General features: G+C 41.7%; 1 protein-coding gene across 2 annotated transcripts in view; it reads right to left on the bottom strand.

The window, feature by feature from the left end:
- Window positions 1–14017, bottom strand: part of SND1 (staphylococcal nuclease and tudor domain containing 1) — a 1031482-nt gene that overhangs the window by 839775 nt on the left and 177690 nt on the right. The gene's annotated exons all lie outside the window — the stretch shown is intronic.

Raw genomic sequence — 14017 nt, 5'->3', positions numbered from 1 at the left:
GGTGGAGCCGCATATTCATCAACTGTAATGAGCGGCACCACGTGACCGCTCATACAGGAAAAGCTGCGGGGCGGAGAGCAAGCGTCGAGGGAGGCGGGTGAGTATTTTAATGCCGGCGGCCGGGCGCACAAGGGGGTGGGAGGGGGGAGGATGCACTACAGTTTATTTTAACCACAAAAAAAAACAAAGATTTTTCATCCCTTCTCCCCAGCGAGCGCTGGAGAGAACGGATGAATGGCGGCTTCAGCACCATGCTGGGGGGACAGCGCTTACTGTAGCACTGTCTCTCCTGCACGGTCCGTGTGGTACCCAGGCGGCACACGGCTGCCGCACGTGTGCCACACGGATGGCCTACGTGAGCTCACGGACACGAATAACTCCGGTACCGATTTTTCCAGTACCGGAATTATCTGGACGTGTGAGACTGGCCTTACTGATAGTAACAGGCTAGTGGGATGGAGTATGCTTAAAATATGGATGCATCAGTATTATATAGCAGTATTTGCATTCATGGCAAGTATTTTCCATTGGGCATAAACAAATCCATTTCTGCCCAACATTAAATAATAAAACTGGATGCAAACACTGAACAAGTACAGATGGAGCACTGGTGCACCTCACATAGCGATTCATCCATTATGCGCATCCGTATTACAGAAGCTTTATACTTACTGTATTTTTCGCTTTGTAAAACACACTTTATTTCCCCCAAATTTTGGGGGAAAATGGGGGTGTGTCTTACAAAGAGGATATACCGCTTACCGTTACAGGCTGGGATGAGGGGGTGTCCGCCACAACTGCCGCGGTTGTCCGCTGCTGCCCAGGGTGATGCTGGAGTCTCCGGTACTGCGGGGGGCTCTGGCGACATTTTGTGAAAGGCCAGAGCCCCCCGGCAGTTCGTCCATGCTTTCCTGTGCGACGGACTCCGGGAAAATGGCCGCCGGAATCTCGGGAGATGAGATTTCAGCGCTGAGATCTCATCTCTCGAGATCTTGGTCCCAAGATTTCCATCTGCACACGCGCCGCCTCCCGGCGGCCATTTTTGCCAAAGTCCACCGCAGAGGAAAGCATGGACGAACTTCCGGGGGACTCTAGCCTTTCACAAAATGTCGGCAGAGCCCCCCGCAGCACCGGAGACACCCTTGCAGCATCGGAGACACCCCTGCAGAACAGGACACCTGCACACCCCCTCATCCGAGCCTGCGGCAACGCTCCACTCCTGCCTCCTTCAGCAGAAACCCTGGGACCCTGATCCAGCGCAGCCACCACCCCCGGTAAGCAATAAGACGCATGGATTATAAGAAGCACCACCAATTTATTTTTTTTTAAAAAAGTGTTTTTTTCCTATTTTTCTCCTCAAAATTTGGATGCATCTTATAATCCGGAGCGTCTTACAAAGTGAAAAATACGGTACATCTGAGAAGAGCCTAATTGAGAAACAAAAATCACTAAACAGAAAACAAGTATAACGTACAAAGATGAATGCTGCATATAGTACAAAGAAAAGTAAAAACATTTAATATAATCCATTGTGCGGTGTGGATCTTTTTCTTACTAAAATAACATATCCAAAATGAATGCATTTTAAAACACACTTAAAGCCTTGCTAAATTGTGCACAGTAATCAAAACTTTGGATACAAAATGTAATCTGCCTAATATTGAAAAATAACCCCGCCACGATTCTTGACGTACCTATACTTTATGCTCGAATAGGGGTTCCAGACCCATGATGTATAGGTACATCATGGCACTTATGCACAGCACAGGAGCTGTGCCTGTGCAGTTGCCGCCGGGACCTCAACTTACATGATAGACGAGCCCTGGCTGTAACAGCCACGAGCGGTGCCTGCCTTGCCCCCAGCTGTTTAACCCCTCTAAATCAATACTGATCGCAACAATTGGGAAGCTTGGAAGGGGCTTCTTTCCCACAAAATAGACACCCCCTGCAACGTAATCACGAGAGCTGGATCGTTGTCATAACATGAGGTTGTCATACGACCTCTTGGTCTGCTGGGTCAGCTACAGTGGCCTGTTTAGACCATTCCAAGAGCGTGATCTGAAAGGCATTCTGTCAGTATAACACTGACAAGTATAATGCATTGAAATGCTGGTGCATTGTATCAGTGATCAGAGTAATAAAAGTTAAAACAAGGCATCTGCAATTTATTCCAGCCAAAATTGCACTCCAGAATTCAATTGGTGCTCATTCCCTTCCGTGGGCCCAAACAATAGTTTTCCACCAAACATTTGGCATCGGAGTACTCAGGAGAAATTCCATAACAGATTTTGTAGACAAATTTCTCATATTACTCTCGTGAAGAGGAAAAATTTAGGGCTAAAGCAACATTTATGTGGTGTGGTAGATCGGCTCACTCAGCTGCACACAGAGGTAGTCACAGGAACACTGTGGCTTTAAGTGTGCACTTGGTTTATTTAATACAGCATAAACCAAGGTTTTAAGCACAAAAATTAACACGACCTTCTGGGCAAAACAGCAAAACAAAATAGAACGGTAGCACTTTGTGCAGTCCTTGCACTAGTGGGGGTCAGCCCATTCAGGGTTAACAACATCCTTGCACAAGCGCTATGTGCACAAACACTCTCCTGGAGTCTTCCTCTCCAGGCCCTTAACAGCCCAGACTAACCCTGGAGTCTGCTATTTAAAGCCAGACCATGCGACTCCTCAACCACGTGACTGATCACATGACTGACATCAACAAGGTGGAGATACGTGGACAGACTCCCTCCCGCTCTATGAATGTCCACTAAAATCAGCCCATAATAAAACATTCAATAGACTATGCCAACACGTAGTGTGCTGGAGGAAACTATTCTGGTTTCACATCACTGACACCCTCATGCGCAGTGACATGTATCTATCCTCCATCACGTCACCAGTGATTCTGTCACAGTGGGGAAAAATGTATTTTTTTATAGTCACAGTTCAACGTTATAGAATGCTGTGAAACATTTGTAGGTTCAAAGTGCTCACCACACCTCTAGATCAGTTACTTGAGGAGTGTATTTTCCAAAATGGGATCACCTGTGGAGCTTTCCACTGTTTAGGCATATCAGGGGCTCAGCAAATGCAACATGGTGTCCGCTATCTATTCCATCCAATTTTGTGCTCCAAAACTTAAATCATGCCCCTTCCCTTCCGAGCACTGCTGTGTGCCAAAACAGTCATTTTCCACCACATATGGGGCACCGAAGTACTCAAGGAGATACTGCACAACAAATTTTATGGTCAATTTTCTCCTCTTACCCGTTTGACAATGAAAAATTTGGGGCTAAAGCAATATTTTAATGGGAAAAAGTAACATTTTTGTTTTCTTCCTTCTACATTGCTTTAATTCTGGTGAAGCCCCTAAAGGGTAATACACTTCCTGAGCACTTTCAGGGGTGCAGTTTTTAAAATGGTGTCACTTTTGGGTATTTTCTGTCACATAGGCCCTTCAAAATCACTTTAAATGGGATGTGGTCCCTAAAAACAAAATTGGTTTTGTAAATTTTGTTGGAAAAATTAGAAATTGCTGATAAACTTTTAACCCTTGTAACTTCCTATAAAAAAATGTTTACAAAATTATGTGAAGTAGACATATGGGAACGGTTATTTATTAACTATTTTGTGTGGTATAGCCATCTGGTTTAAGGGCATAAAAATTCAAGATCTGGTTTAAGGGCATAAAAATGCAAGATTTGAAAATGGCAAAATTTTCAATATTTTCATAAACAAATCATTTCGACCAAAATCTACCACTAACATGAAGTTTAACATGACATGAAAAAACAATCCCTGAATCATTGGGATATGTTGAAGCGTTCCAGAGTTATAACCGTGTAAAGTGACACAGGTCAGAATTGAAAAATTTTGCCTAGTTAGGGAGGTGAAAATAGGCTGGGGATGTAGGAGTTAAAAAAGTGACCTGTTCCTATGCACCCCAAGATTTCAAAGGATCTGGTTCCTAGGAGTTTGAATAACCAAGAGTCTAAATAATCTTTAGCATCAAAGGGATAATAGTAACATTGTATTCTGTGAGGGTCTGACCTCTGTAACCCACCAGTGTGGGGAAAAAGGAAGAGTACGTATTAGAGGTCCTTTTGACAAACTGAAGTGGTCTATGTATCAGTTCGTATTGGCCATACAACATTGTTGTTTGGCATGCAGCAAAGTGACAAAGCTATACGGAGAAGGGTGCACAGGTACAACAAAGTTGTGGTCAACCACCTCCAGACCCAACATTCACAAGTAAGGTGGCTGCTTGTACACATAAAGCTTCCATATAGTGTCAGCTAGTTCAGGCGTGCTGAAGGCACCTTTTATGTATACAACACAAAGCACTAACAAATGTTTTTTTTTTTTTTTACTTAGCTAGTCCCTACCCACCAGCTAAGAGAAAACTGACAATTAGAAATAGATGCTGCAGAGGAACAAACTGGTGAAACATGTAGGAAATTATATAATGGCTAGAAATTGTGTTATTAGTTATGTAAACACACGACCGCTTATTCTAATACAACAGTAAGCTTTACATTTTCCACATGGCACTATACCTTCCAGGCTTTATATGGTTGCCTCAGCCCTACGTGCCCTGCAGTACGGTCACTCACATTCAATGAAGAAATAAGTACACCCCCTTAACCCACATATGGCCAATGGCAACAAGTCTCTTTACTGACGTGAACTAAAATGACCCAAGAAAATAAAGAAAGAAACCCCATTATGAATGCAATTTTCTACCTTGTAAATAAATGCCAGGGCCATATTATAAGGCATGTGCCAGTATCTGGCTCAGTGTTACATATGCATGCAGTACACTGGAAAGCTAACTATATAAATGCAAATCAGTACATGAAGCTTACTGCTTTGAAAATCCTGCATGTCTTTTGATGACACAAGTTCTGCTTCTGTGAAATATGCTTTTAACTGATTTTATACTGTAAAACCTTGCACATTTTGATGCAGAAAATAATTGGTTCTTTAGGGGGATCATTTAATGGGCGATTATGGAAATAAGCAATTTAATAATTTTGTAACCCGTCTAGTGGCCGTTTGGCCAACTTAGTAATGCTCAGCAACTATCAATGAAATTGTTTTATCCTAAGGCCTCAATTATTTGCAGAATACTTATAAACACTTATCCCTATAATTTAAATCCCACAATAGCAAATCATTAACCCATTGTTGCCCTATAGTAGAGGTCTAGGAAATGACATCTAGAAAACAGATGTCAAAGCACACTTAATTCTTTTATGGTGAAAACAAATGAACCAGGAAGGCAGTCATTTAACAAATCAATGTTCACAGCAGAAGTGTGTAAATTAAAGAGCGCTAAACGTTAAAAGACTGCTAAATATATCAGTGCTGGACAACTCCTGGGAGTAGTTTAGCCAAGATGAGCCTAGAATTGTTCTACTTGCCATAAACATTCAAAATGAAAATAGCTAATAACTTTGATGGAGAAAAAGAAGATCAAACATAAATAACAAAAAAAATACCATACTTAAGATAAGACACAAAATACAGTACTTTAAATATTTGGCAGTTAAAAACTTAAAATTTGCGATGCTACTTTTCCCAGAAAGATGAAATGGCAAAAAGAAACCCAAAATATGACAGATGATAGCAGTAACTTCTTTGTACAGTGGGGCAAAAAAGTATTTAGTCATTCAGCAATAGTGCAAGTTCCACCACTTAAAAAGATGAGAGGCGTCTGTAATTTACATCATAGGTAGACCTCAACTATGGGAGACAAACTGAGAAATAAAAATCCAGAAAATCACATTGTCTGTTTTTTTATCATTTTATTTGCATATTCTGGTGGAAAATAAGTATTTGGTCAGAAACAAACAATCAAGATTTCTGGCTCTCACAGACCTGTAACTTCTTCTTTAAAGGGAACCTATCACCCCGTTTTTTAAAAATTAGATAAAAATAGTGTGAAATAGGGGCAGAGCTGGGCTTTACATTACTGTCTTTTTGGTGCCTTTACACCCCCGTTAGGCTGCCCAAATACCTTTGTGAAGTGGCCGTTTTCTGCTGTCACTCAAGTTGGTCAGGTCGGATGGGCGTGGTCACAGCGCTGTTTCTCCCCCAGATCAGGCTCATCATTACGTTGGTGGAGTAGTGGTGTGCGCATGTCCAAAGAGAAGATCCACTGCCCAGGAGATTCAAAACAGCGCGGTCTTCGCTATTCGCCGTTTACCGGTGGGCGCGGCCATCTGTCCTGTGGCCGCGCGTGCGCAGATGGAGCGCTCTGCTGCCCGGGGCTTCAGGAAAATGGCCGCGGGATTCCACGCGTGCGCAGATGGAGATCGCTGCGGCCATTTTCCTGAAGCCCCGGGCAGCAGAGCGCTCCATCTGCGCACGCGCGGCCACAGGAAAGATGGCCGCGCCCACCGGTAAACAGCGAATAGCGAAGCCCGCGCTGTTTTGAATCTCCTGGGCAGTGGATCTTCTCTTTGGACATGCGCACACCACTACGCCACCAACATAATGATGAGCCTGATCTGGGGGAGAAACAGCGCTGTGACCACGCCCATCCGACCTGACCAACTTGAGTGACAGCAGAAAACGGCCACTTCACAAAGGTATTTGGGCAGCCTAACGGGGGTGTAAAGGCACCAAAAAGGCAGTAATGTAAAGCCCAGCTCTGCCCCTATTTCACACTATTTTTATCTAATCTTTAAAAAACGGGGTGATAGGTTCCCTTTAAGAGTCTCCTCTTTCCTCCACTCATTACCTGTAGTAATGGCACCTGTTTAAACTTGTTATCAGTATAAAAAGACACCTGTGCACACCCTCAAACAGTCTGACTCCAAACTCCACTATGGTGAAGACCAAAGAGCTGTCAAAGGACACCAGAAACAAAATTGTAGCCCTGCACCAGGCTGGGAAGACTGAATCTGCAATAGCCAACCAGCTTGGAGTGAAGAAATCAACAGTGGGAGCAATAATTAGAAAATGGAAGACATTCAAGACCACTGATAATCTCCCTCGATCTGGGGCTCCACGCAAAATCCCACCCCGTGGGGTCAGAATGATCACAAGAACGGTGAGCAAAAATCCCAGAACCACGCGGGGGGACCTAGTGAATGAACTGCAGAGAGTTGGGACCAATGTAACAAGGCCTACCATAAGTAACACACTACGCCACCATGGACTCAGATCCTGCAGTGCCAGACGTGTCCCACTGCTTAAGCCAGTACATGTCCTGGCCCGTCTGAAGTTTGCTAGAGAACATTTGGATGATCCAGAGGAGTTTTGGGAGAATGTCCTATGGTCTGATGAAACCAAACTGGAACTGTTTGGTAGAAACACAGCTTGTCGTGTTTGGAGGAAAAAGAATACTGAGTTGCATCCATCAAACACCATACCTACTGTAAAGCATGGTGGTGGAAACATCATGCTTTGGGGCTGTTTCTCTGCAAAGGGGCCAGGACGACTGATCCGGGTACATGAAAGAATGAATGGGGCCATGTATCGTGAGATTTTGAGTGCAAACCTCCTTCCATCAGCAAGGGCATTGAAGATGAAACGTGGCTGGGTCTTTCAACATGACAATGATCCAAAGCACACCGCCAGGGCAACGAAGGAGTGGCTTCGTAAGAAGCATTTCAAGGTCCTGGAGTGGCCTAGCCAGTCTCCAGATCTCAACCCTATAGAAAACCTTTGGAGGGAGTTGAAAGTCCGTGTTGCCAAGCGAAAAGCCAAAAACATCACTGCTCTAGAGGAGATCTGCATGGAGGAATGGGCCAACATACCAACAACAGTGTGTGGCAACCTTGTGAAGACTTACAGAAAACGTTTGACCTCTGTCATTGCCAACAAAGGATATATTACAAAGTATTGAGATGAAATTTTGTTTCTGACCAAATACTTATTTTCCACCATAATATGCAAATAAAATGATAAAAAAACAGACAATGTGATTTTCTGGATTTTTATTTCTGTTTGTCTCCCATAGTTGAGGTCTACCTATGATGTAAATTACAGACGCCTCTCATCTTTTTAAGTGGTGGAACTTGCACTATTGCTGAATGACTAAATACTTTTTTGCCCCACTGTATGACTTGTCTAATAAAGACAAGAATGGAAGCTGGCACGTTAAGGTGGGCTGCGCTGTAGGAATAAAGAGTCTTGGGATTTCAAAACAGTTTTTACTAATACCAACGCGCTTCTGCGCCACATCAGCACCTTTCTAAAAAAAAAACAAGTGTCACAATTAATAAAAACAATTTTGGAATTTCAAAGCTCTTAATTCCCACAGTGCAGCCCGTCTAAACATGCCAGCTTCCATTTTTGCCATTATACTTCTGGAAGAACCTTTTCCTCTTGACAAGGGGCAGCAGTAGCTTTCCACGCCTTTATAGGTGTTGTGCCTACACACAACCCATTTTGGTGAGTGCTACAATTGCTAACACCTATCCCTTACCAGACGGTATTGCCCTATTTTGAGTGCACTTTTGTCCCTTCTTGCCTAATAAAGCACTCCTTCTCCCATCACAATTTGTATCCTTATAATATATTACAATCATCATATTACATATCACTGTGTACTTACAATTGCTCATTTTGCCTTTCTACCCAGTTAATTCTTCTACCCAGATAATAATAAACTCCTTATGCATGTGCCACAGCAGTTCTGTAGTACAGGAGTGAGGTGGCTGAGCAGGGAGCTACTGCGCAGGCTCTAACTATGCGCTCTATCGAAAACCCAGACAGTGATAATGATAAACTCCTTACTGACAGCGTAAGTGTCGACAGGAACACCATAGTGGCCATAACGATGGATACCTGAGTGCAATACCCTGCACATGGGGTAAGCAATACAACTAAAAAAAACTAGATAGAATATCTAACTGGAGATAATTACTAAAATTATTAGTTACACCTAGTACATATTCAAATAGGATCTATGAGATGGTAATACCCCTTTAAGTGCATGACATCACATGACTAAAAACAGGAGATGAAGAGGGGAGTGATAAATGCAGGGTAGAGAGACTTCCCGTTTCTACATAGAGCAGAGAAAAGAGAAAACAGAAAAAATAGCTGGGTAGAAAGGCAAAATGAGCAATTTTAAGTGCTTTATAATATGAGGACTGCAATATATTGTGAGGATAACAACTTTGATGGGAGGAGGAGTGCTTCTTTAAAGAAAAATACCCTTGAAAAAAATCGTTGGTATAAAAACATTTATTTATTAATAGAAAAAAAGATCCCTCATGCAGTTCACCTTAACTTAAAAACAATTCTGTTGCAATTGTTGAATGGATTCTAAAATGCTGAGCAATATCTATCACAATTTAGCATGTATTTGCTAATGTACCAAAGTGCTCATAAATGACTTATTGTATTAAACAAGTATTAAAAAGATTAATTTAAAAGCCTGAGGGGAAAACAGAAGCCCATGTCAAATTCATACTAAGGCGGGAACATCAGGAGATACTATCATGGTTACATTTTTTGGCCAAATAAATCCAACCTTATGTTATACCGGAAAGTCTTAAAAAGGGTTTGCAACCACACAGCAGGAGATTAGCGCAAGACCATTCCAGTGACTAGGGTCCTGCAGCTTCATATTAGGATTACACTTATAGAATTTTCAAGGCTAGAAAAGCACATTATTTTAGGGTGCTGGAAATCTACTTTGAGCAGTTCCACATAATTTTTCAAATGAGAAAATAAATATTTTTGGGGGGTTGCTTTCTTTTTCATAGACAAACATGCTGCAGACCTATGCTAGCACTTTTAGTGTTTTTGGATTCCTCACTTTTCCCTTAAATGATTTACAATAGGCATCTCTTACAAGAAAAATTAATTAGTATATAATAAACACGTAATCGGTATAACATGCTTATTGTGATGTAAGGCTCTAGTGTGCCTCCCAGTGATTTTTTTACACTGAAAAGACTACCATAAAGACTTGCAAACAGCACCATAGAAGATGTACACATCATAATCTATCCGTAAAAAACACTGATCGATCACACGTAACACGGATGTCTGAATGGGACCTAACTAATGGGACCTAAATAAACCAATTTAATAACTTGAGAATACTCCTTTATTGTTAGTTTATCCTACTATTTCTCAAAACTCAGGAGCCTTGACAAGGGAGCACAAAAAGAGTAAATTATATTGTGAACCTGCACCAGCGGGCAGCATGAATCAGAACCTGGCTGCACAATTGCAGGAGTGTTTTTTTTTTTTTTTTTTTTTTTAAAAACTGTTTAAAAGAGAGATCTAGGAAATATAGGGAGAGACTATACAAGTCCAGTGCGGTCCCAAGCTGTCTTTTCCCATCAACCCTCCAGGTGACGGATATGTCTACCCCATGTACTCATGTGGACCTATCAAGCAACTAGAGCGGTGCGGGGACAAGCTGGCTGGGGCGACGACAAATGTCAGAGAAAAATGTCGCACCAATTTCTGGCTTCGCAACTTAACTGACTTCTTTTCTGTCCACTTGCTCAAGCTACTGGGTTCAGACAAATTTTAGGATAAATTAAAGAGTACCTGTAGTTTTAATTTTTTTTCACCATAAATCAATAGCGCACATTTAAAAAAAAAAACACTTTGCAATACATCTTAGTAGAGAAATACAGGTCCTTCTCAAAAAATTAGCATATAGTGTTAAATTTCATTATTTACCATAATGTAATGATTACAATTAAACTTTCATATATTATAGATTCATTATCCACCAACTGAAATTTGTCAGGTCTTTTATTGTTTTAATACTGATGATTTTGGCATACAACTCCTGATAACCCAAAAAACCTGTCTCAATAAATTAGCATATTTCACCCGTCCAATCAAATAAAAGTGTTTTTTAATAACAAACAAAAAAACCATCAAATAATAATGTTCAGTTATGCACTCAATACTTGGTCCGGAATCCTTTGGCAGAAATGACTGCTTCAATGCGGTGTGGCATGGAGGCAATCAGCCTGTGACACTGCTGAGATGTTATGGAGGCCCAGGATGCTTCAATAGCGGCCTTAAGCTCATCCAGAGTGTTGGGTCTTGCGTCTCTCAACTTTCTCTTCACAATATCCCACAGATTCTCTATGGGGTTCAGGTCAGGAGAGTTGGCAGGCCAATTGAGCACAGTAATACCATGGTCAGTAAACCATTTACCAGTGGTTTTGGCACTGTGAGCAGGTGCCAGGTCGTGCTGGAAAATGAAATCTTCATCTCCATAAAGCATTTCAGCCGATGGAAGCATGAAGTGCTCCAAAATCTCCTGATAGCTAGCTGCATTGACCCTGCCCTTGATGAAACACAGTGGACCAACACCAGCAGCTGACATGGCACCCCACACCATCACTGACTGTGGGTACTTGACACTGGACTTCAGGCATTTTGGCATTTCCTTCTCCCCAGTCTTCCTCCAGACTCTGGCACCTTGATTTCCGAATGACATGCAAAATTTGCTTTCATCAGAAAAAAGTACTTGGGACCACTTAGCAACAGTCCAGTGCTGCTTCTCTGTAGCCCAGGTCAGGCGCTTCTGCCGCTGTTTATGGTTCAAAAGTGGCTTTACCTGGGGAATGCGGCACCTGTAGCCCATTTCCTGCACACGCCTGTGCACGGTGGCTCTGGATGTTTCCACACCAGACTCAGTCCACAATCTTCCTCAGGGTCCGGTCACCTCTTCTCGTTGTACAGCGTTTTCTGCCACATTGTTTCCTTCCAACAGACTTACCATTGAGGTGCCTTGATACAGCACTCTGGGAACAGCCTATTTGTTGAGAAATTTCTTTCTGGGTCTTACCCTCTTGCTTGAGGGTGTCAATGATGGCCTTCTTGACATCTGTCAGGTCGCTAGTCTTACCCATGATGGGGGTTTTGAGTAATGAACCAGGCAGGGAGTTTTTAAAAGCCTCAGGTATCTTTTGCATGTGTTTAGAGTTAATTAGTTGATTCAGAAGATTAGGGTAATAGGTCGTTTAGAGAACCTTTTCTTGATATGCTAATTTATTGAGACAGGTTTTTTGGGTTTTCAGGAGTTGTATGCCAAAATCATCAGTATTAAAACAATAAAAGACCTGACAAATTTCAGTTGGTGGATAATGAATCTATAATATATGAAAGTTTAATTGTAATCATTACATTATGGTAAATAATGAAATTTAACACTATATGCTAATTTTTTGAGAAGGACCTGTACACTTCTCTCTCTTCCTGGACTGATCTTTAATTCTCAGTTCATGGGTAAAATAGGTCTTCAGTGTTTTGAGTGTTGAAACCTGACTGCTCCATAAAAAGACGTGGTCTCCAGATACCGTACATAATGTGTCACTTATGTTGTTTCAAAATTTTCCAGAATTCACTCTCTTTAAGGGACTAGAGAACTGCAAAATGGTTGTCACTATTGAATATCAGGTCCTGCAAAATGGTTGTCACTATTGAATATCAGGTCCTGATCAATAATGTTTTAAGAACATTCCAGTAACTAAAGGAGGAATTCCATTTACCACATAGAAGCTTCTTTCAAGATGTACAAATTCATGTCGCATATGAAAGTCTACATAGAAGTGATCCAACATGAATACAAGGGGACAAAATTACCTTGTTAAAAGCATCTAAAAAGGTTTGAACCATTCTTAATTTCGGAGTTGCAAATAACCTTTAGTAAATAAGTTGGCTACATATTTCTCTGCTTACTTTGAACTAAAGTACAATTGCAAATATAAAGTGATCTAATTCTTTGGGAATTACCCAGATTTCTGACTTGTTATAAAAATGAACATGTCCCATAAAATAACCCAAGCTAATTCCATGAATTCTGCTAATTTACGGAAACATTCAGTATTTCATAGGAGAGCAAGCTATAAGCCCAGCAGCCGTCAGAGAAATGCTAGCTCAGTCAGTTACACAATATTACATTGTACAAATGAATGTCTACAGGACCCCAGCTGCTAAGAACGCGCTCTGAAAAATACGTGGAGCATAGAAATGAACAGGCAGGCAACGTTCACTTATATTTTCACTTTACAGAGATCTTATTTGAGAAAATGACAGTCTGCATACAGTGACCAGAAAACAGATTAGAATTATACCAGGCTTACTTGGCCAAATGTCATGCTCAGATTTATCAATATAACGCAAGAGTTGTTTTTTCCACCATAATAAGCGACAACATATCAAAGTTTACGGTAGAAAGTTCTGCCTGCCAAGACAACAGCTGGTTTTCAGAAGAAAGAGGAACCTAGAACAGCCAAAAAGGAACTTGGTCCTTTCATTCAACAAATTGATTAGGATCCTACAATAGGAAATGTCACAGTGTTATGATCTATACAGGTCAAACATAATTGCCTCCAAAGCAAAACCATCTTCGCATGTAGTGAACTTCTTCTGGCGTCACTGTCTCCACCTACAGACAAACTGAACATAAAAAGTGGCAGTCCGGGCTGCAGCTGATCCCTGGCTTCCACTTCATGTTCAGTTTTTCTGCAGGCGGAGACAGTGATGCCAGCACTGATTAGGCACTGGCATCATGTACCACAACACCGCATCACAGTCCCGGGGAGAGCGAGCACCAACACCGCAGGAACGGCGCCAGCACATGAGCTGAGTATAGGCTTTTTTTCTTTTATTGAGCCAAATATTTAGTTTAAGAAGGAGTTGTCCTAGTTGTGGACAATCCCCTTAACTATTGAAGAGGCTTGTTCTGCCTCACCAGGGAAGAAAGCCTGAGAATCTAAAAGTTTACAGAGTGAGATTAAAGGAAATATAGAAACATTTTTTTAAGACAAAGGCCCCCATTTATCAAAGTTTTTACACCAGAATTCTGGAGTAAAGAGCAAAGAAATGTAGCTAACTTTGAGCGCAATGCGAGGCTGCGCTGACATTTTATGACTTATGGTGTTCTCGTGAAATTTTTGCCCAGCTCTGACAAATTGGTAGGAAGTGGGGTGGAACAGCGGTGTGGCAACACACTCTTGTCAAATTCTCAAAGGCTGTCAGTGTTACTTACACTCAAGCCTTACTCCAGTCCCCGACT

The sequence above is a fragment of the Ranitomeya variabilis genome, chromosome 5 (genome assembly GCF_051348905.1).
Source record: "Ranitomeya variabilis isolate aRanVar5 chromosome 5, aRanVar5.hap1, whole genome shotgun sequence".
In the NCBI taxonomy this organism is placed as follows: domain Eukaryota; kingdom Metazoa; phylum Chordata; class Amphibia; order Anura; family Dendrobatidae; genus Ranitomeya; species Ranitomeya variabilis.
The sequence above is the reverse complement of the archived record's forward strand: the minus strand, read 5'-3'. Positions and strand labels throughout refer to the sequence as shown.